This window comes from Epargyreus clarus, unplaced genomic scaffold, assembly GCF_041222505.1.
Source record: "Epargyreus clarus isolate Ecla_fem2 unplaced genomic scaffold, WU_Ecla_fem_2.2 ptg000023l, whole genome shotgun sequence".
NCBI classification, from domain to species: domain Eukaryota; kingdom Metazoa; phylum Arthropoda; class Insecta; order Lepidoptera; family Hesperiidae; genus Epargyreus; species Epargyreus clarus.
The window spans coordinates 12784261-12808636 of NW_027332230.1; positions in this window are offsets into that span (position 1 = coordinate 12784261).

The following is a 24376-nucleotide window of genomic DNA, read 5'->3' on the forward strand; positions in this document are numbered from 1 at the left end:
ATCTTCTAATTAAAAGCAAGACCTGTGTCACGCTATATATAGGTGTAGCGGTGGTAAGTACCTGGTTGAACCTTCAGCAGCTATTTACTAAAAAAATAAATAAGTACAAAAATATTAATTGTTCATAATTTATATTTCAACTCAAATCCATGTAGAATGTCACAAAAAGGACGTTGAAACAAAAAGGCCTTTGCTAACGATGACAGATGAGGGGACAATTAAGAAAGCAGAAAAGATGTAGCTTTGTAGAATTCCGTTTATTAAATTTAGAAATAATCAATACTACGTCATTCTTTTACAAGCTTTTGTGCAAATTGCTTTGTTAGTTCGTTCCTATGTGCGGGTTAAATCTTTGTAACTGAATTTTAAAAGACTAACTCCAACCGATTGAGCAAAAATTTCGCATATACGTTTGGTTTGAAAGGCAATGCATGATTAGCTTAGTCACATCATTATTACCGAATATGGCGTCCCAATATGACGAGTCAATTATTTTTTATGCACCTCTATTAATAACAAAATGGTTGTGAAATGAAAGGGTTTTCTGAGAAGAATAAATCTTGCTATAGAAAAACTTTTTTAAATTTCAATCTATGGGATACCGTAACAGAAAATCAATCTCTGAAACGCTGATATTTTTACCTGCTTTACCGTTTGGATAAACTATTTCTACTTAAGCTTGGCTATTTACTTAGTTCACTTTTAAAGTTACCCCAGACGATTCTTTCATACAACTGAGACCTTTCCACTTAGTTCACCTAAGGTTTTGGCTCTGTTCAGTGTTAGTGAGAAATAGGGTTTCGAGACTCGCTTTATATTCCGATACTAGCCCACCAAAACTTTCCCTTTCAGTTCCTTTGAACGTTCTCGCACGAATTGGTTTTTCTTGTATTCAAAGAACACAAATACGACTCGATTAGGATTGAGTGCGGACAAATTCACTTGGGATGCCTATCGTTTATCACCTTCATAGGCTCTTTGCATAGCTTATTCGTGAACTTACCTTTACCCGACTTAGTAAGTGAAGGCTACAATCTTATTATATAAGTTGGAAAAAAGTATGTATATTTTATATTGAGTGAAGAAGCCGAAAATGAATTTTTCAAAGTTAAATCCTCTCGAGGCGTAAGTTAAGTAACTATTTTATTTTAATGAAGTCTGCCTGTTCATACCATTGAATCTCTCAAGGTAAGTTAAGTAACTATTTCTATTTTATTTTAATGAAATCTTCGTTTTTATACCATTGAAATAGCAACACAACAATACAAGTAAATACTTATTTTTTTCTGGAATAAGCAAACAAGTATTTATTATTATACTTACTTCACGTTTATGTTTTTTTATAATATTCAGTCATACTGAGGTTGGCCACAGATGCTTTGCTATCCGTGAAGACAAGTTGGAACTTCTCGGAACCTATATCTTTCTAACAACACCTTTAAAAGCAGAACGCAGCACCGCTTAACACTGTTATTATATAATACATGCAGTGGTGCATCTGAAGTCGAACCACAAAAGGTTGTACTACCAATCTACTTTTATATCGCTGGCTTAATAACAAATCGTCGTAATTGTAACTGAAAAAACAATCCGTTAACGATATAAAACGATTCCCATAGTTAATTTATCAACACAATTCGTAAGGTTTTTGATAAATATTAAATCTATTCATTCATTTTGAGGTTAATAATGGAGCAATCCGTGGGGAGTAAGCCTTTTAACCAGGCAATATGTGTTTACAGCCTACTCGTTGAATATAATGGAAATTTAAATTTTAAAATATATATTTAAATAGTAACAATACAATATTTTGATAGGATTTGTCGTTTGATGCTCTACACGTTTGTTGTTCGTTGATACATCATATGAAGAATGGAAAACCGTAGATCCAAAATAGAAAATTATTTAAATGTCGACGCCGAGGATCGAACCTAAAACCTTTTTCATCAGCCTGATTTGAAAACCTTATGATAATCAAACACTTTAAAAGCATTTTTGAACTTTAATATTAATGTCTATTTTATATTACTTAAAATGTAAGCAGGTGTTCTACCTAGTAATAATATTAATATCAGATGCTTCTAAAGTAGGCTGCGATAATGAATCGAACATATTACGTACATCTGTACTATAATACTAATCTCAAACATTAATTACATCAAACTGCTGACAAAGGATTAACCACAAGCAATCGTTGTCATATTAACGCAATATCTTGTTTGATCATGACTAATTAATATTAATTAGTAATGAACAGACTAATCATTGTTAAATAGATTTTATAATATGTAATATATATATATAATATGCAGCAGGTGAGCATGCAGTATGCATGTGACGGTAAGGGGCTACCGCTACAGATAAGCTTAGTTTTCTACCTGAGGTTGATAATCGTTGCGCCTCTACCCCTGCGGACTTAGCTGAATGCCTCGGAAAAGTCGGTCTATCAACCTTGTGGGTGAGGCAGTTTGAAATAATATAACGTGGTTTGACCACTAACCCACACCTCACTCTACTAATTTGTGTTGGAGGAGAGTGGTGAAGGCGAACACCTTTATCTTTAGAAGTGACAGCGCATGTATAAACAACTTCCACACCTTTTCTATATGATGGTAGTTACCATTTGCAAATCTTATAAAAAACGTCGATTTTTTGACCTAGTTGTATGAATTGTGGTCACAGCGGTATCACTCATTCATATTTATTTATAAAAGCCAGTATACATAAAGGCTCGATATGCAATTCATCCAATATTGTTAGTCGTGTAAAACCAAATAGAACACGAAAACATTGAATTTAGGCTAAAAATATTTTACACATTTTAGATTTTTGTACTTCCATTTTGTTTCTAAATATTAAAAATTGAAACCATTCGTAATTGTTTCAGTTCACAATCGTAAATATTGGTACTTTCGCAATTTAAATCCCGCACACAGTCAATAAAATAATCGGCTAAGTGCGAATCGAACTCTCACATGGAGGGTCCTGTACCACCAGTTTTTTATTTTTAGCATTTCTTACATAGCCGTCATAGAATTAAATGCATTGTGAAAATTTTAACTGTCTAATTATGTCTAATATGGTTTAATAGATAATGCAAAAAACCCCAAAAAATATACGCCGGTTTCTTATATAGCGACCCCCATTTATTTTCAAGCCTTTTTATTTTTAATATTTATTTTATAGCGGCCACCGTTATAACTCGGTAAAAATTCAAGTATATATTAGTATATTACGGTTCAAGAGTTGGAGCTCTGTGACAGACAGACAGACGGATAGACAGCGGAGGCTTTATATTAGGGTTCCGTCTTAACCCTTTGGAGACGGAACCCTAAAAATATTCGTAGTTTTGAAAACATTTTCTCAGCTTGTTACAATGTTATTGCTTTCAAAAAGGTATTCACCCCTATGATTTACGAAGCCAAGGAATAAATTTATTTTCATAGAGCGTTCTAACACGAGTAGGGATTTCACATTGGAATGAACAAATACTTGTGCCGTTCCATATATTCATGACGATCTGCCACACCTGGCCAAATTTACGAGGAAACTCGGTTTGTATAAGTACCTTCGTACCGGAAGAATCTCGTATGTTACGAAAAATACCGAAGTAGGTTAATAAATGGAAAAATTGGTAGTTTTATTATATAAAATAGTGTATTTTATGTTAGGAGGTAATTCCGCGATATTTTTGATGTAACACATACTTATGAGATATTTATAATATCAAATATCAGATGAGCCAGTTGTAAGTTACAAGTTACTAGTAGTAAACTATTCATCTTGGCGATATTTTAATAGTCGCAATGGACACTCAGTCAAATATAAAACATATTTCTTACACTATATATCTGTTTATTCGTTTATGCGCTAACAACTTGAAAACTTTTACGAGGCATACCTGCGCAGTCGTATCGAATCTAGAATCGAAGATACAATTTTATTTTTGAAGACTTCCAAACAACTCACAAAATCTTACAACATTCAAAATCACATCTCCTTAGTTCCCCTCAATAAATCTGACGTAGCTTCAGCATTAAGATATTTAAATGAATTTCTTCCTGCTGCACAATTTCAGTCGGAGCACGGATGCACTTTGCTGATTTAAAGCAGCCTCGGTCTACTGTGGGTTACTTAAAAAATTATTTCGCCTCGTCTCCTCCGGCAATCTGAGCACACTCTGCGAATTTGTGCACGTTTTCTTTTTAGTTTGAGAAACGTAGATTGAGTAAAATATTCAGTTGAATGAACTTTTATCAACCTAACTTACATACCCATATATAAACCCAGGCATACATAATTATTTGAAGTGTTCCAAATTAGTTCTTAGGTAAAATTCTGTTCCGTGGGTGGCAGTGTACCATCAGATGGACGGCATGTTTGCTTGCAAATTATTTGAATATTTTCAAAAATCTATTTACTGTTATCGGTATATTACAAGTAGAATTCACATAAGGGTCTAACAGGATAGGTTTACCGTCTGATGAAATAGAGAAACTTTAAAAATATAACAATAATAACACTAAAGAAAGGAAACAAACGAGATAAACGAGACGATGTCTTGGACATCGTCTCGTTTATCTCAAGCCAATTCCCCGTCGACATACGTGGGAAGTCTCTAAAAGGTATACGATGTGTAAGCGTTCCACAATTACAGTATCTCCACCGCATCCGTTTCACCAGTGCGATCAGCATGACACCAATAACAAACAAGAAAACAAATGAAAAACAAAACAAATAGCTTTTGTATGTTTTAATCAATTGCGGCGCGTGTTCATTGAGGTTCAATCGCCAACGAATTGTAGCGATGTGACGACTCGATGTACGAAAACCCACATAGTAATGAACACAATCAATTTAAATAGTCCAAACGAATATAACGCTCCTCTACCAAGAAATACAGGCCAGAATCCCATAAAGTTACTGTCCAGTTCACACTGATGTACTTCAAAAGTGTAGTGGAGTAAATTGAAATTGAATATGCGTTCGTTTGGTAACGTCCCAAATAGCCAAACAGAAAAACAAATTCTGCGGCTTTGTTCCATTCGACTTTTAGTCTTTAGCTTTGTGCTCGTCAATAAACAGTAAAAGCTGTGTAATCAAATTATTTATTTTGGATATAAATCAAACAACAATCAAACGAATTTATTTGCTCACTTCGTCATCGACGTCATCATCGTCGTCATCGACGGCATGGTCGAGATATTGGTCGAAGTATATTCGTCATAGTCGATCTCCCATAATTGCCCTAACACTGGGCTTGGGTTTCGCATTAGAAAGGGAAATATATCGCAAGATATTTCTCCTAAAGGCATACATCAAATTCTTCCTTTTAGGTATAGATAAACTAGTTAGTCTCCTTTTAAGATAGACAGACTATTATTTATGTCTAATACTTATACTGTGTATTTTCGTTGCAATTTATAGATGCTCGGTAACGTCCAAGACATTTCTTTAGCTCATTGTTAAGAACTGTAATGCGTCTAACAAAAATAAGTGCTGGCGAGTCTAAGGCAACGTTGTCAATATTAAACAAATTCTTAAGTGGAAAACCTCTTGAAATTTCTACGGGAATTTATTTACATGACAAAAGCTCATTGTGCGAAATCCTCCAGCCGTGAGAAAAGAAAACTTTGAGGCTTCGTCTCAATTTGTCGAATTGGCGCTGTTGACATTGCGTCGCTCCAGGTAACAAACAAGATATATTTTTCAGAATGGAATCTAAAAAGATCCCTTTTTATATTATTCTTCTCAAGTACAGGCCCTCAAAAGTAACCATTAAAACATTCTAGGGTTTCTTTCTCGAGTAAACTGACAATTTGAAGAAGACAGCTGACATCTCTGGATTCAGAGGAGATTTGAAAGGAGATTCAGGGTGGGTCTCTTAAGGTTGATAAATACTAAAAGAAACATAGTCAGAAATAAAAATAATAACATACTCGGAAATTACTACCTACAACTTCAGCTTAACTAAGGTTTTAACTACTTCCTACTAATTTAATTGACAAACAAGACAGTGTTAAAACTTGAGGGACTAAAATAGTTTGATCCTTGTGTAAGATAAATTAGAGAGGCTAAGGTAATGAAAGATGTTACGACATTAATCTGTAAAGAAGTTATCTCTGTAATCATTGTAATCAAGTAATTGTAATTGTAATAAAGTTAGGAAAAGCTTACTACTGAATTGACAGATAAGGAATAAATATTGTTGTAATGTTAAATATTTGTGGTCGTTTGACCTTTCCAAAAGTAAATTATTCAAATAAACAAGACTATCGAGTGGATCTTGCTCTTGTCACCCGTGAAACCAAGATGAATGAATTTGCCACAAACCATAAAATCGATCTAATTTGTTTGGCTCTGAGGTGACACTTCTCCCGCCTTAAGTTGCTACGAATGTAAAATTTTAAATAGTTCAATTTGTAAAGGTCTTATAAAGATAAATTGCGTCGTAATGTTTTTAAAAAATAAAGCTTTCTATATACGTTACTAAAATTTAATTAGAATTCTCTGTGGTTTAATTGCTGTGGCCTGTGAATACGTTTACTTGTGACTTAGGTCTGAATTCTAAATTATGAGTTGTTAATTCAGATTTAATAACCACTGAGTAACGCGAATTGTTGAAACTTACATGTGTTGTTTTAGATACTGTAGTCATTATTAAACTTGATTTAGTAGACTGCAGAGAATGTCTAGCTTTAATGACGTTCGTTCACAAAATCTTTCAAAGCACCATTACGAAATGATGTAATGATATATGATTCAGAATACATCAAAATATAGAAATGATATTTGAAATCATCAACAGCTGTTTACATCTTTCATAATTGATAAGTTGTTTTTCTTTCGCCCTTTCCCTAATAACGGCAAAACAAAAGAGGCGTTGTTAAAACATTTCGCGGTAAAACATTTTCAAAGTGACAGCCAGTAAATAGTGGGGCGTCGGAAACGTACTTTGATTCCAAGATTCTAACAAATTCAATTCTCTTCGAGAACGTTACAAATAAAATACGTGAGAACAAGAAAAGGTAGTGTTGTAAGTTTTGTTGCTTTATAACGCCCGTTAGTAATCCATGTTAACCAATTTTTGTTTATCACAGTTCGAAATCGGAGAATGAGGTAGGAGATATTTCAAACATTGGTTTTGATTATTTAGTTGATAACACACTTACAACACGCGTACACTAACATCCGCGAACAACAGGCGTAAACAAGTAGAAATAAATTTTTTGATGGGATAGTGTTATTATGGTAGTAATTTTAGATGCTGCTAGATAGGTCTCATAACGGGAGTGCATACTTCGAATCTCAGTCTCCAAGCGAGCCTAACAATTATGTGCGTAAAGGAAAATAATTATCACCTGTTTTAACGGTGAAGGAAAACTTCGTAAGGACATTGATGGACATTAAAAAAAGACTTGTTAAAGATGCATAAAGTCTACCGACCTGCAGTTGGTCAGCGTGATGGACTGTAGCCTTAACCCTTTTTCATTTTGAGACCATATTTGATCCAAACAGTGGGACAAAAATATTTCTGAATTATCCACATGACGTATAAACATAAGCTCTTTACAAGGAGGTCTCAGCGATCTTTATAAACTGTTTATAAATAAAGTAAATATACTCAATATTTCTTAAGTAATATCTTATCGGCTTCCGCTCAGCTTCGCTCAACAAACAAAGTCAATTTTGCTCGATACGGGCACAAACGAAGTGAGGATAATGTCTGCATGGTTCAAAGGAAATGAGAAAATTTCATGAAAGACTTTAATGTTTCGTTTATCATAAACGTAGAGTTTTCGTATAATTCCTGAAGCTATTTCTAATGTTTCCACAGGCTCCACCACGGTTCTCTAGGCAGAAGCATGATGACTAAAGGCTTATGTCTATTTGAGCAGACCAATAAGATTATCATTTAGCTTAGTTATTCAAGTTTGGTAAGTTAACAACACATTTTTCTACCGAGTACATGATGAACGTAGACATCGTAAGAATAACATTACTGTGGGTAAGTTTTCGCAGTTGACTTCATAAGATACTAAAAAATTGCCGAGTAGTTTGGGCAGCTTTGAAAGCGGTAAACACTACTAATGCTAAATCATCCGGTTTTTTTATAATATAAGAATAGCAAACGAGCTTGCAGTCCTCCGGTAAGTGGTTATTGCCGCCTATTTGTAATCAAACCCCGATAAGATTAAATTGCTATCTGAAGTCGGCCTGAAGCAGATGCGCAGCAAGCCCGAAGACTAAGTTGGAAAGGCCCGAACAAGTATGTCTCCCTTGCCATACTCTTCAAACGCTTCACACAAGCGATTAACACTGTTAAAATGACAGCCAATGTGCCTTATGCCTTAAGAACACGTATTTTGAAGGTGGTAGAACCCTTTGTGGTTCGACTCCGGCGGCACCACTGCCACACCTATTTCTACCTAATAACAGCAGTGTTAGGCGCTGCTGTGTTCCGGTTTGAAGGGTGTGGTAAGGGAGACAGACTTTTCCGAGGCGTTCCAGCTTAGTCCTCAGGGGTAGCAGCGCATCTGTGGGCGACCTCAGGTAGGAATACCTAATCCTATCTGGGGTTGATTAAAGATGTCCATGGGCGGCAGTAGCCACTTACCATCAGGTGGACTGCATGCTCGTCTGCTACTCTTATATTATAAAAAAAAATATATATATATATATATATAACGATTTGTAATAAAATTTCTTCTTCAATTTGAAACATACTTACCTAAGTACTTGTAAACGACTGAACTTCAAGTACAAACGCTGTTCATTGTTTTGCAACCAAATTCAATTCCATTCGTCAACAAAGTGAGTGTTATATATGTGGCGGGAAATGGAGTTGTTCGGTTTCCTAAAACACACTTCAAAGCTCAAAAGGAAGTGGTTTTATTTCTTGTACTTGTTGGTACATGATGATGTTTTATGGAAAATTCGCTTCATAATTTTTCTTAGACACGAACATGATTCTTATAGGTATTTAAAAAGTAAGCTTCTTGTTGTTCTCGATTAGTTATTCTAATCTTATCTAGGTTTGATTGCAGATGTCCATAGGTGGAAGTAGCCACTTACAATCAGGTGGACTGAATGCTCGTCTGCTACTTCCATATTATAAAGAAAGTATGTTGTACCTAGGTTGTAATATATTGTACAGTTTCAAAGTACTACTATTCTGCGAAATGTATAGCAGACATTATATTTGTGTAAACAATTTTACTGACATACTAATGTTTAGTAATACGACATGATAGTACCGCTGACATGCAAATGAGCTACACATTATACAAAAGCACCGAGTTCATTTTCTGTAATTCCTGTATAGCGATCCTCTAATGTCTGCTATACCTACCTCTAATAGAACCTTGCAACGTCAACATCACTCCCGGGAAATGATTAAATTTCGCAAAGTGCGCACACGCAAAACAAAGCATCGCAAATTGAATTCCTTTCAAAAATGGATCTGTCTCACGATAAGTAAATTGTGCGCTTCGTATTCGCGTTGATATTGCCAATGTAACTGGTTTACGTGTTTACAGGAACGTCGGGAATACATTTTGTGGGTTACGATACGGCTTTTTACCTAATTCGTTCAGCGAACAAAACCTATATTCGATGTAAATCCATGTGGAATACAAAAGCGAGTTAATCCTAATTTCGATGCAAATAGCGTTTTACGTACGTGTTTTTCTGATACAACTTCGAAAGATTTTTTTGTTGGGTTAAGCCGCTGATACTGTATATTTTATTGTGTTCAAATGATGGTATAAAATAAATCTTTCGTCCAAGTAATGTTGAGCAGTCGCTACATGATGCATGCATAGGACTCTGTAAGTACAATTAAAACTGTTATCGGGTATAGATGTGCCCCTGAATCTAAATATTTGGAACATCTCCTTAAATATGTTAAGAAAGAAAGAAAGAAAGAAACATTTATTCGGATAATTGCAACACAAATGAAATACTATAATAGGGAGAGACAAAAAATAAAAAGAACATAAAACAAAAGAAAAAAATAAAATAAAACAACAACAAAAGGACAATAAAAAATGTTACATACATATTAAAGGAGATGTTCCAAGTCTGTGACACTGCTGTATCCCCAGCACTATTTTAGCATTCAAATAGGTTTACTTGATTCGTTGTCGCACTCAATCCACAATAATTCCTTTTCACCTCTTTTTTTCCAATAAAATTATATTTGTTTCATTCCAATTTATTGTAATCCACAGCTGCGTTGCGAGATCTGCCAATTAAGTTAGAATGCGTCGTGTTGACACCTTCTATACCTCACCCTCCAGCATGTCGCACGGCAGACAGCAGTACAGTAAAGGTTCTATTTTATAACAAAAACGAGCTTTTGCCCGCGGCTTCGCTCGCGTTACGAAGTAATATTTTCATCCCGTATTTTATCCCCTTGGGGGTAGAATTGATCAAAATTCTTTCTTAGCGGATGCCTACGTCATAACATCTACCTGCATGCCAAATTTCAGCCCGATCCGTCCAGTGGTTTGGGCTGTGCGTTGATAGATCACTTTGTCAGTCAGTCACCTTTGAGTTATATATATTTAGATTGGTATGATAGTGGCTTATAACTTTAAAACGTTTAAAATTGTTTCGTTTGTACAGTTCACGTCTAAAATCTGGATCCTTCGCCCATGGAAATCCCGTTGTATACCTACTCGCTCTAAAACAGCCCGTATCCGTATATCAACAAATCCGGTTACATTATACTCCCATAATGCACCGGCAAATGTCACCGCTACGCTTATGGAACCGGTAAGTGCATCCATAGTGATATACATTTTACGTTGAAAGCTTGAGGATAAATAGAAGTGTATTTTGTCAGTTGCTACCTTATTAGCTTTGAAGTTACTTAACTTGCGTATTTCTTAAACTTGTTCAATTAATTGAACAAGTGATTTTCCCTCTATATTAAGTTGAGGTAAAGTAGACTAGGGAAACTAAGATGAAATATTAATATTGGATGTAAGCTGAGATCGGCCATAGATGCATCACAACTCCTGATAACTAAGTTGGAACGCTGTTCATATGTACATTCTTATGACATTCAAACCGAAATACAGCATCGGTAAACACTGCTAGTATTAGAGATAACAACAACAGACAGACGAACTAAAAAGTTTTAACACCTTTAAAAGGACGTATTGGTCATATCTGGATATATTTCGAAATTACCATGCACGTGCTGTTGTATCAATGACGTAGAAAATGCGGTGAGTGCATTAGTTCTACTTCGTTTACTCGATACTCAGCTCAGCGCTTTATCGATCCATTAGGTTTAAAAGTCCCTTCACGTTCAAAGTGGAGAAGACGCAAGCTTCATTGTATCTGGAGATTTTATGTGAATAATATAGCTACTTACTATTAGATAGTTCTTAGACGGTAAAGAATTTATTAAAAGGGATTTCGGAAAAAAAAATTATTTTAGTTGAAAATGAGAACAATTCTTCTGGAATCATTTCTAATGCGCATATAATTTTGAAAAATCAGATATCCGTGCTAGGGATTTCAACGAAGGACCCCCAAGATAAAATTCCGAAATAAACAACGAAACTTTTACGGTATTTTAGTAATGTAATGAAGTATGAAGGTGGTAGAACCCTGTGGGGTTCGACTTCGGCGGCTCCACAACCATACCAATTTCTACCTTATAACAGTAGCGTTAAACGCTGTTTTGGTTTGAAGGGCGTGATAAGGGAGACATATCTTTCAGACTTCCAGCTTAGTCCTCAGGGGTAGCGGCGCATCTGTTGCCGACGTCAGGTAGAAAACTGATCTTATCTATGGTTGACTACGAATGTCCATGGGCGGCAGTAACCACGTACCATTAGGTGAACTGTGCTCGTCTGCTACTCCTATATAAAAAATATAAACTACGTATTGTGTAGTAGGCATGAGCAATGAGCATATTCAGAAACGTATATGTAAAAACTTTTTGTAAGAACAATGAATGAAAGTAAAGCAATAGTAAGCAATTCAATAGTGAGTTCGCGGTTATTTCTCTACTACGATTAATTGAAGTTATAGGCAGGAGGAGAATTTACCGTCCGCGCTCACTATAATGACTTTGCACGTGGTTAATGAGTGTTGTAGCCACGGAGTTGCGAGATTAGTGGTTCCTAACTTTGTAACTGAAGGGCTGGTAATATTTCAGATATGATACGACACTATTATCTAACATTGTCCGATAAACAAGACACAGCTCAAACTTAACCTAGAATTTAAAATAAATACCCTGGGTGAACTCGTAACTTAAGTGGTGTCAAAAATTACATAGGTTTATGAGTAAGCGGAAGTAATGAGTTTTTTTATTATTCTCAAATAGATAAAATCTTTAGTACTCAGCAAAAATGTTTAGAGATGCCATTCTTTAAGAATCCAAACCCAAGCATATATCTTGCATGTCCCTTAATAACTATAATAACACTGGAAAGAAAAGGAGTGATGCCATTGTAGGCCATCAGGCAATCTTAATTTTTAAATACTTAAGCTGATCATTCCTATCGTAATATAAACAAAATACAGCGTTATAATAAGTAACGTATGTGGAAAAAAGTTTTTCTAAGAGCGATGAATAAAAGTAATCCAACAATTCAATAGTTACGTCGCGGTTATTTCTCTACTACGATTAATTGAAGTTATAGGCAGAAGGAGAATTTACCGTCCGCGCTCACTATAATGACTTAGCACGTGGTTAATGAGTGTTGTAGCCACGGAGTTGCGAGATTAGTGGTTCCTAACTTTGTAACTGTAGGGCTGGTGATATTTCCAGATATTATACGCTACTATAGTTTATTTTCAAGACTTGTTACAATAATACTGACAACATTATAATACATACATACATACATTATAAAACATTATAATAATTAAAATCATATAAAAAAGACAATCAAATTATATAACCATATTTTAAATTAAATAACTATTATCTAAATAAAACTCTAACTGTGACTGATAGACGAGGCACTTAAGCTAATTTTAATCCAGAATCAAAAAAATCCCTGGATGACATTGTAAGGCGACATGTAGGTGATCTCAAAAAAAAAATGACGAAAATGACATAGGTTTATATTACGATTAAATACATTTTATGAGTTTTTTTTTCTTAAATATATTGTTCTTAAATCTACAGTACTCGGACAAATTGTCTAGAAGTTTGTAAAGGTAAAAACACATGTATCCATGCTGAAAATAAGAGGCCATTTTTTAAGAACCCAAAGCCTATTTCCTGCTTGTCCGTCAATAACTATAATAACCTGAAAGAAAACGAGTGATGCATCACGGAATCTTAATATTTAAATACCAAAAATTTCATATTACAATAGGTATTATAAACGTGACATATTATATTCATACTAATGACAGCACAGACACAAGTCACTATAAAATTTTAGAACTAAAAACTTAGTCGTTGGCAACCCTATTTATACCTGTGCTGCCACTTACAAGTTCTAGACTGGTATCATTTTTCCACGGACCGTTAACGCGGAATACTAAGTTTATGGCTCCCGATCGTAGTAAACACGTTTGTGGGAACAAAACTTGTAAATTGTTCTTGTGGTTGTTCATGCGTTACTCGAGTTACGTGTGAGTTGTTTCAATAAATTGTAATCCAAAAGGCCGCTTTTACTTCTCGCTTGTTTTGTATGTGTTCCCGAATATCTTTGGATTTTTAATCTGATAGCAAAAAAGATTTATTATAAAGTTTCCATTAGTTTGTGAATGAAAAATATTAACAATTAAGAATTAATAAGGATTTTAATTTACCATTGGCCTTTACTATGAGCATTTATTTACTTGCTTTGTTAATTAATATCCTTAATTTTAAGCGAGTTCATTTTAACCGATTAAGCTGAAATCTGGCATACAAAGTGTTTGGATGACAATACATGATCTTACTGACATCATTCTTAAACCAATATGGCGGAAAGCTAAAATTGGCGGATCAATAGTTCTTGTGCACGGCAATAAATGGGGGTCAAATGTAAGGGGTTTTTGGGAAGAATGCAAAAAATAAAACAGGTTATTTTTAAAAACTGTCACTGATTAGTTATTAAAATAATTATTTCATGTATAAGTTATTATAAAACTTATTATAAAACCCAGTTTCCCTAGGCAAATTATGACCATTTTCTAAAAATCATAACCTAAAATGTCCACGCAAACAGAATTGTAGACGGAAACCAGTTACTATACAATTTCAATCCCCTAAAATAACATTCCATTTTCCGAAACCTTGGAACAAAAGCCGATGATATATTTGAAGACATAGATTTGAGGTCCCTTTTCAGTCCTTTCATAGATTTCCGCTCTAAGATCCCTTTTCAGGTTTTATCGCCGGGAAGGTAGAGTTAGGGTTCACTTGGGCTTGATTTAATAAGCTATTCTTCTTACGGAACGATGCAGGTTTCCCGTGAGGAAACTCAAAACGATTTATAGTTTCCTTTTGTTCGCTAATTAACAAGTGAGGAATATTAAGTACATACTCGTATCTATGTAAATATTATATAATATTACTGTCCCTTTGGCGTTGAATAAACTGCACTTTTTAAATTTTTTTTATTTTTTTTTATGAGATGCATTCTTTCTGTAACTGGTGGAAACATCTCCATTTTGTTTGTTGTAATAAAGAAATACTTTTACAATCAATATTATTTGTTATTTTCAGTATAAAATAGAAAATAAAACTGTGATTAGGTACCATAAACGTACTTGATATAGCAACTATGCATTTTATTCATCCTTTCATCCACTTCAAGAAGTCTACTGTTCAGAACTGTCTATACTATACAGAAGAGGGGTTCCTCCTGAAGTCAATCAGGTGCTTTGCTACTTATACACAGATGATTCGAGGAAAAAGACTGGTATAGAGTTCAGCCGGCTACCACACACCCACCGAAACAAATGAACTGTTCTATGCTAGGTGCCTCTCCGATGGAAACATACTAGGTAATGTATAGACATTACCTAGTATGTTTCCAGGAAAGGATAGCCTTTCCTTATGTTTCAAGTCATTTGTATATCTGATTACAGGATCCCCCATATATATATTACTCGATGGTAATCATTTGAGAACCATACCTGTATTTAATTCCAAATAGAATTTCCACACCTCAAAACGTCGATAAAGTCATAAATCAACGAATCCCATTATTCGCGCGAACAATGCGTTTTCAGTGACCTCTCGCCCTCGATATTGAATCGCGGTGAAGCGACAGAATGTGTAATATTTGGGAAACACTTGACAAAAGATACGAGGGTACTGGTTATAAGAGAAAATGTCAATATTATAGAAATTTATGTGAATACCTAATATATTGCCTGCGGTGTAAACCGCTTTGGATCTTTAGCTGTGTGTGCCTTTGCTATCCGTCTGTCACGGATTTCTATATCTTGAACCCACATAGATAGACACTTGAAGTTTTTAAGAAGAATTATTACTGATCTATGAGCAGTCTTCTTTTCATAGATCAGTAATAAATTTCTATGTATATTGTTATGAAAGTTTTCAAACACAGGTAAACTTCTCTTATATATAACATCTCGTGTCACAATGTTAGTTACCGTACTCCTCCGAAACGGCTTTACCGATTTTCACCAAATTTTACTCGTATATGCATATTCAGTAGATCTGAGAATCGGCTACTATCTATTTTTCATTCTCCTAAATAATAAAGGTTGTTCACCCTTAACATTTTTTATTTATATGGCAACACAACGTTTGCTGGGTCAGCTAGTAAATTTATAATATTTGTACATTCATAGAATTCTGACTACCTATAGAGTTTCCAGTATCTTGGACACCAGGGATACAAACACCGAGTATATTTTAAAACAATACCTGGTCATTGCTTTGCGTGTCACCTTATCAGTCATCAGGCAGATTTCATTATAAGCCTACATTACAACCACGCGAACGATGCTATCCGTTGTGACATAATGACATAATAATCTCAGCTGTTCCATTAGATTAGAAGTCCAATTTCGTGTCAGCAACTATCATGGTGATATGTCTATTTTTTACCCAATTGGGTAATGGTACTCGAACGTATGTATGTTTCATACTTTGTCACGCCCTTCAGCCCTAATGGCTTGACGCATTTTAACATAAGAGATGTTGTGGAATTTGTCTAAATTGTAAGAGTGACACACATAAGTTGGATAATAAAATTTTGTCTAATTTGGAAATTACAGTCATTTCTCGTAACCTTCTTCTTCTTCAACCACTTTTCACCCAATGCTGGGTATAGGTCTTCTCATGGTGTTTCCATGTGGCTCGATCGCGTGCCATTCTTATCCAATGGCGGCCTGCTATTTTGACCAGGTCGTCGGTCCATCGTGCCGGTTGCCTCCCAACGTTTCTTTTGCCTGGTCTTGGTTTCCACTCGAGGACTTTTCGGGTCCATCTGCCGTCATTTCTCCGGCAGACATGCCCCGCCCATTGCCTTTTGCGGTGCGCTATGGTTCGAGCTATGTCAGCCACTCTCTCTTATCCTGCGTATATTTATTTGTTTATGTACACATACAAAATACTTGTAATTAAATTTTCGTGCAAAGGTAACTCAAAGACAAAGGCAAAGGTGCAAAGGTATATATTCTGTAGTAGTATAAGGGTATAATATATTCTGATTAAAAATGTAATTTAAAGTTAATTTTTGTATCTAACAAACAGATGAATACGGTAAAATAGTACATTTGATATTTTAATTGCGTAAGAGAATCACCTAGTTATTTCTTTTACATTTTCTCCTCTCTGGTACTTTCAAATTCAATAGTTAAACGAGAAAACTTTACGAAGCTTTAGATTTGAACAACCAATTAATTTAATAATTACCTAACATTTTAGCTACCTTTTTAACAGACGCTTTAAGCAAAATTCATTTAAAAGATAAACTAAACATACGAAGGAATTAACAGTCCAAGAAATTTTATAGAAAAGAAGATTTGTGAGATTTTTACTGACTACAGTTTTTGTTTCGACGCAAGGTATTTTTAAGTTTTCTTTCCTTTTGATGTTTTATGCTCTTTTCTGGGCAGTTTCCCAGTCTTCGCTTCACTAAGTACTTCATTAAATAGTTTATGAACATAACAAATTGTCCTCTCCCGAAGTCGGAATTCTAAAATGAAAGCTTCGAAATGTCAAGAAAAATGCATCAATACTTACTTTGCACGATGCTCTTAGGCTCTTCTTAGGGTGATACTCGCTTTACGTGACACCCGTAGCCTCTTCTCAGGGTAAGTAGCCACCACTCCGAAAGATATGTAGAATTGTAACAGTGATAGCCTAGTGGTTAAAAAACGGCTTCTCGATTGAGGGGTCCGAGGTTCAAATCCCAGGCACCTCTGATTTTGTCAAAGGTATGTGCGTATTAGAAATTAATTGTCACTTGCTAAACGGTGAAGGAAAACATCGCGAGGATACCTGAGAGATTTATAAAAAAAAATCCGCAAATGTATATGAAGTCTACCAATACGCACTTAGCCAGCGCGGTGGGCTATGGCCTAATCCTTCTCATGAAATGAACAGTAATGGGTTGATGATGATTGATGATGACTCCGAAAGAGTTTGGTAACGACAATTTATGCGCAAAACCAAATGACATCACAAAACAGCAAAACTAAAAAACTAACGTATCATACAGCGGTAATGTTACGATTTTTAAATATGTGACGTGTAAGTGGAATATAATCCGTAGCCCACAAAGCAGTTGTGTTTTATGTATTCCACATAAACGGAAGGAGCACAGGGTTTCTTTTATCACCGTTCTTTGATAGTAGAATAGAAAGATACTTCCCCGCCTTGAAATTGGATGAAGTCACAAAAGGCTAATTCGTCAGTTATTGTTTGAACTCTTGACAAATATTTTTAGAGTAAATGTACGTATATACTACGTAATTTACGTCATAAATAAATAAGTATTTGAAATATATAAGAGACATTTTAGCACGGAGACGCAACAATTTCAATTCTCAAAACTGGTTACATTTTCTTGTTAGGAGTGATCTATCTATGTATTTTACTTATCTAAGTCACCGTTGGAATATTTTATGCTGAGGGTTTCGTATCTACGATTTATGAGCGAGAAACACACTGTTTTTGCTATTGTCTTTGATTTTCAGATTCTGATGTATAAAACGTATTGTAAAACGATTTATGTGAAAAATGGTTGTAATTTTTTCCTCTTATCTAAATTTAGTAAATAATTATATCTGTAACCATAATTGAAATAAGACTTTAACACTATATGGGTGTCGTCTGTTTTGAAGAAAACTTTTTTGCGTCTTTTTAAATATCTTAGAAAGGAATTACTTCTAAACATTCCATTTCGATCCAAATAAATTCAATACTAATATTTAACACATAACTTTTACTTTTAGTTATTGAGTTTAAATATATTAGTTAGCACATTTGTTTAAAAAAATAAAAGCAAACAAACAAAATAATATTGCGAAATTAAATAACCAATACGTAAGTTCCGTTTTTGCCAAAAAATCTAAGGCTTCATAATTTTGTTCGTACAAGATTATGTAATCTATTAATATGCGTACATCGTTTAAGCAATATATAACGTTTCACCTCAGAAACGTAAGAAAATGTTACGTAAATTATATGTACCTATACAAATCCGTTTATTCAGATTTTACAGTTTTATCAAGCTTTGATCTCAGTTTGAATACCAGACGGTAAGTGTCTACAGTTTCCAGAGATAAATAAACTAAGTTTAAACAGTTTAACTTGTAGGAAGTCTTTCGTTTCAAAGAACAAATCTAGTTCTGTGAAGTGTAGTTTAAATAATGTAAAGTAAAATCGCGTTCACAACAATCGGTTTGAGTAAATAGACGCAAGAGCTTGAAAATTCATTTGTGAGGAAACGTTCTTCAATTATTATTTTCAAAATACAAACGAAGTAAGCGAACATGCAGTCAACCCTAACGATATTTTTATTATGTCTATGGTCAACCAGATGGTAAGTGGCTTCTTCCGTTCATGAACTTCTATAATCCACCACAGACAAGATTAGTTTCCTACCTGAGATTGACCACAGATGCGCTACTACCCCTGAGGACTAAGTTGGAACGCCTCGGAAAAGTATGTCTCCCTTATTCCCTTGAAACCAAAACACTTCAATGCTACCGTTATTATACAAAAATAGGTGAGGCGGTGGTGTCGCCAGGGTCGAATCAAGTTTCTACCACCTTACAGGAGTTTACCACCATATTGAATAAGATAAAAATAAATAAAAATATTTTTTTGATCTTAACACAGTCACATTTACAAGTCGCAAGAGCCCTGTACTTGGTTCTAGACCTGTGTTACAGGTACCCCGCTCATCCACCGGAACTTCATACAGTGTGTTATTCAACAAATATGACATTAAATTTTATAAGAGTTTTACCTCTAGCTGATCACAGTTGCGTTGTCACTCCCGATGTCTAAGATGGTCACCGCATAATATATAAGTCCGTCGGTATCCACATCAAAGTACCTCCCCGGTAGAACCTTTCATATATGCTGTTATGTAATAAGCCAGAAACAAATGTAAGGATTCGTCATCAACCCATTATTGTCCCACTGCTGGACACGGGTCTCCTCTCAGAATGAGAAGGATTAGGCCATAGTCCACCGCGCTGGCCAAGTGCGTATTGGTAGACTTCACATACCTTTGAGATTTTTTTAAATCTCTCAGGTATGCAGGTCTCCTCACGATGTTTTCCTTCACCGTTTTAAGCAAGTGATAATTAATTTCTAATACGCACATAACTTTGAAAAATCAGAGGTGCCTGGGATTTGAACCTCGGACCCCTCGTTCGAGAGGCCGAGTTTCTTAACCATTAGGCTATCACATTACGGTACCTTACATTAATGTAAGGATTACCGCATCTTTAATCCGTATACAGTATAAGCACCCCTTAGGCTTTCTCTACTAAAATATGGATCAAACAATTACACCTTAAAGTTCAGTCTAGCAAGAAATCGATTTTGGTACATGTACATTGACTTCTGAAAAGTAAAACGATTAACTCCATTCGTCTGAATATTCCTGAATGGTTTCAAATTATAGCACTAATGGAAACTGAAGTCACTATTTGCAAATCTCCCGTCGAGATAATACGATGGAACGAAGTTGAAATATAAATTGGAATTTGGTGCATTCGGTTTTCATAATTCGATTTTGTTTCCGAGTATTACGTAGTTGTTTACGGTTACGTCAGAACTTTTATGTCAGATATTTTAATTGTAAATATTTTTATTGCTACGAAGCAGAAACCTAGACAGTAGATTATACTTGTTGGCTACAAAATTAACTTGTGGATTTCCAGTCAATACCCGGAATTCTGGTTATGAGTTTATTGTATGTACTGTTATGACCCTTATGTTACAGTGCTGGATCACCAAACCCTCAATGCGGTGGCTTTCCACACTATAAAATGTCTAATCGGTTAAAATACGTTATTCCTAATATCGCGTTGGTTTAAAGTTAGATCTTGGTTTCTGCGCGCTATAGCCATATTCTAAAAACTTAGGAGATCGTTAGTTTTGTGTCTATAACTGTAATTGTAACTAACTTTTATGAACTAATTCGTGAATGTTTGCCACAACCTAAAATATTTTGTTCTACCAGAAAAATCAAAAACGCGCATGGTACTCATCAAACAAAACGTAATGCTTAGTAGAAAAAATATATTCGTTCAATTCGTTGAATATTATATTTTTGGAGAACAGTAGAATTTTTTTTTTTAATAATAGTTTCCTTAAAATTTCTTTTATAATAATTTCCTAGAACCTTTTAATTATTAACTAACCAAGTAGATGAACAAATTACTTCGTATAATCTTTTCAGTCGGAAATTCTAAGAAAATTTCTTCTGTGTAGGAAACAAATAAGAACAAAAATGTATCCAGAAACAGGCACTGTAATATTGTAATATACATTAAGCATGCGTAGAATGAGGTATTCACAAATAATTGGTCAAGTGCGAGTAGAAGTAGTACACAGAGGGTTCCGTACCGCTAAATTTTATTATAACATATTTTTTAGTATTTGTAACCATATCAGCCGTAGATGTAGATGCATTGTAAAAAATTAAACTGTATTTCTATTACGGTTCAATAGATAAAGCGAAAACCCCAAAAATAGCGGATTGTTGTATGGCAACCCTCCGTTTTAAAGGTTTATTTTTATTGTTCGTTGTGGTAGCGGCTACCATTATACATATTTTATGGAAGTTTCAAGCGTCTATCTATTACAATTCCAGAGATAGAGCCCTGTGACATACGGGCAGGCTTAGTAACAGTGCTTTTAATAGGCTTAGTAATAGGGTGATTCCGTTTTTACCCTTGTGTACGGAATCCTAAAAATATATGTACTATAAGTTTTTTGCATCCCGTTATTTACATAGAGACGAACCCTCCCCGTCCGACGTGACCGCGTGCAAATGAAGTTAATAAATTTTGTATGACGCAGCGAATAAGGAATTCTTGACGTCAAATTTTAACGTGAAGGAACATGATTTCTTTGCGTTTTTATAATACAGAGCTATTCGGTGACATGGATTTAAATATGCCAACTTTCTAAAATAAAAGTAATAAAACCTGTCGTAGTATGATTGGGGTGGCACCACCGCTAGTCATATTTTTTTCTTCTTTTTTTATAATATTGGAGTAGCAGACGAGCATGCAGTCCACCTGATGGTAAGTGGCTACTGCCGACCATGGACATCCGCAATCAACCCCAGATAGGATTAGATATTCCTACCTGAGGTTGGCCACAGATGCGCCCCTACCGCTGAGGACTAAGCTGGAAAGTCTGTCTCCCTTACCACACCCTTCAAACCGGAACACAGCAGCGCCTAACACTGCTGTTATTAGGTAGAAATTGGTGTGGCGGTGGTGCCGCCGGAGTAGAACCACAAAGGGTTCTACCACCTTCAAATTATATTATTATATTATCGCATTTTGACAAGATATTAAAATATCTTTTCAGCAGTGAGCTAATCCGTCTTTACCCTAGGGGCACAAGGGGCCAGTGCCCAGGGCACCTGATATACGCGGGGCTCCGATAGGACAAAGTTTTATTTTTTCCTTACATTATTTCTAAATCGGGTCCCTTAGTTTTTGTGTGCCCTGGCATTTTTTAAAACAGCCCTGAATGCGAGATATCTAAGATATGAATTAAAGATGATAGCATTGAGTTACTAGGATCCTTGTTAACTACTTAAATACAATAAAGAAATACCTGCCGAAGGTATTCCAACATAGCCCTCAGAGGCAATAACGCATGTTTAATCGACTTCAGATAATTACCCACAAGGGCTTCTGTCTCTCCGTAACCGAGGTCTATTAAAGATATTTATTGACTGCAGTTACTCTGCAGTGACCATTTAATATTATATGGGGGTTGAGTGTTTACTATTTAATATAATTTACTTAAACTTTATACGATGAAATTTTGATAAAATCCTCGGTGCACTGGACTCTTAAGCTTCTGACGCGTATGATTTCGGATTCAATTGCCAGCTAAGCATTATTTGACTAAGAAATTAATTGAGTGTTTACTTTATTATTTTTAGCGTTTTATTTTAAGAGTAAAAACACAATATGAACAAGGTTTTACTCTTGAAATATATAATGTATTTATCAAAATTTCTCTACTGTCGATATTTGGACCCCATTGCATCGTTTTCGCCGTAAACATGATCCATGAAAGTGGGGAAAGTATTTGCCGGTTACAAAATTAAAACCGCCTGTCGTAAGAACACGTTACATTTTAAAAGATTTAGTCATAAAACAATATGCTGAATAGAAAATAATTTTGCATAGCGTCTAAAAATGAAGTATGGACGGCGTGCTCTCACAGGAATCAAGTTAATAAATTTTACATGACTCGGCATGATAAGGCTTTCATAACAAGGAACGTGACTTCTTTAAACTATTTTGGATTTTACAAAACCGAAAAGGGATTTAAGTAGCATTGTTTTATCGATGCATGAAATGCATTAAGTTAAGGTGGTAGAGCCCTTCGTGGTTCAAGTCTAGAAGCACCACTGTCACACCTGTTTCTATTTAATAACGGTAACATTAAGCGCTGCTGTGTTCTGGTTTGAAGGGTGTGGGAAGGGGGACATACTTATCCGCAGCGCTCGAGTTTAGTCTTCAGGGGTAGCAACTCATCTGTGGTCGACCTCAGGTAAGACTAATCTTTTCTAGGAGTATTACAAAAAACCATAGACGGCAACAGTCACTTACTATCGCATGATCATTTAATATTTTAATTAAAAAAAAGCTTTATAATTCAAATATTTACAAACTGTAACATTTATATAACTTAAACATTTAATATAATCTTCCTTCAAATACATTTTTCTTTATTATTTCGTTCAACATTCATGTTATTTGCTGTTCAATACTTTAAACGCAATTTTATTTGAAAAACTAGGTAACTTAACCAAGCTATTTTCTTCGTAGGATCAATCTAAAATACCGATAAATCTAAAATACCTGTATGTAAAATATTCAAAGCCCAGCTCTACGGAAAAAGCGTCTAACTCTACAGTTTTGCGTAGAGTCACGTATAAAAATGAGGCCTCCGCGGTCGACGTGCCAACACTGAAATCAAGTTAATAAATTCTTTACGACGTAGCGATAAGGCTCCCGACGTGTACTTTTAACATGTGGACGTGACTTTGTTTGCGCCCTAAAATAAGGGTGCGTCCAGTTATTCCGCTTAAATTGTTTGTAACCCTCTATGCTGTTTTGCAAGTAAACCTCTTTCGCATAGCTAAAATTCATTAAAATTGTGTTTTATTCTTACGATTTTATTTAGAATCACATCTACTCGTATTACGATTATATCTTAATTAATTATTTTCAACAAATATGGAAAGGATAATCAACAAATATTTAAATTTAACGAAATAATAATTGTTAATGCTATTTGTTTAATATACTGAAATATTATAATAGTAGACATTTATTACCTGTAGTTTATATATATGTAAACATATTAATTAAAAAAATCATCGCACTACTAATCTATTATTAAGTGCCTATTACTTTTTTACTTACACCTTTATAAATAAATTATAATTATTTTATACTTTCTCAAGGGCCTCTTGCTGAAAATCTCTCGTCAACATTAGGTATTTAGTCGAGAACGCAGGCCAAAAAAGATAGACAAGTCTGAAAATATTGCAGCATGCCAAATTCTGTCGATTTGCATAGTACACAATACACTAATTACTATGAACAATGGTGCCAATTGCATTCGGTACGAAACAAAATTTATAGCTTACGTTGTTGTATGAAATTAAATTCTTGACAAAAAAGTAAATGTCACAGCCGTACAATT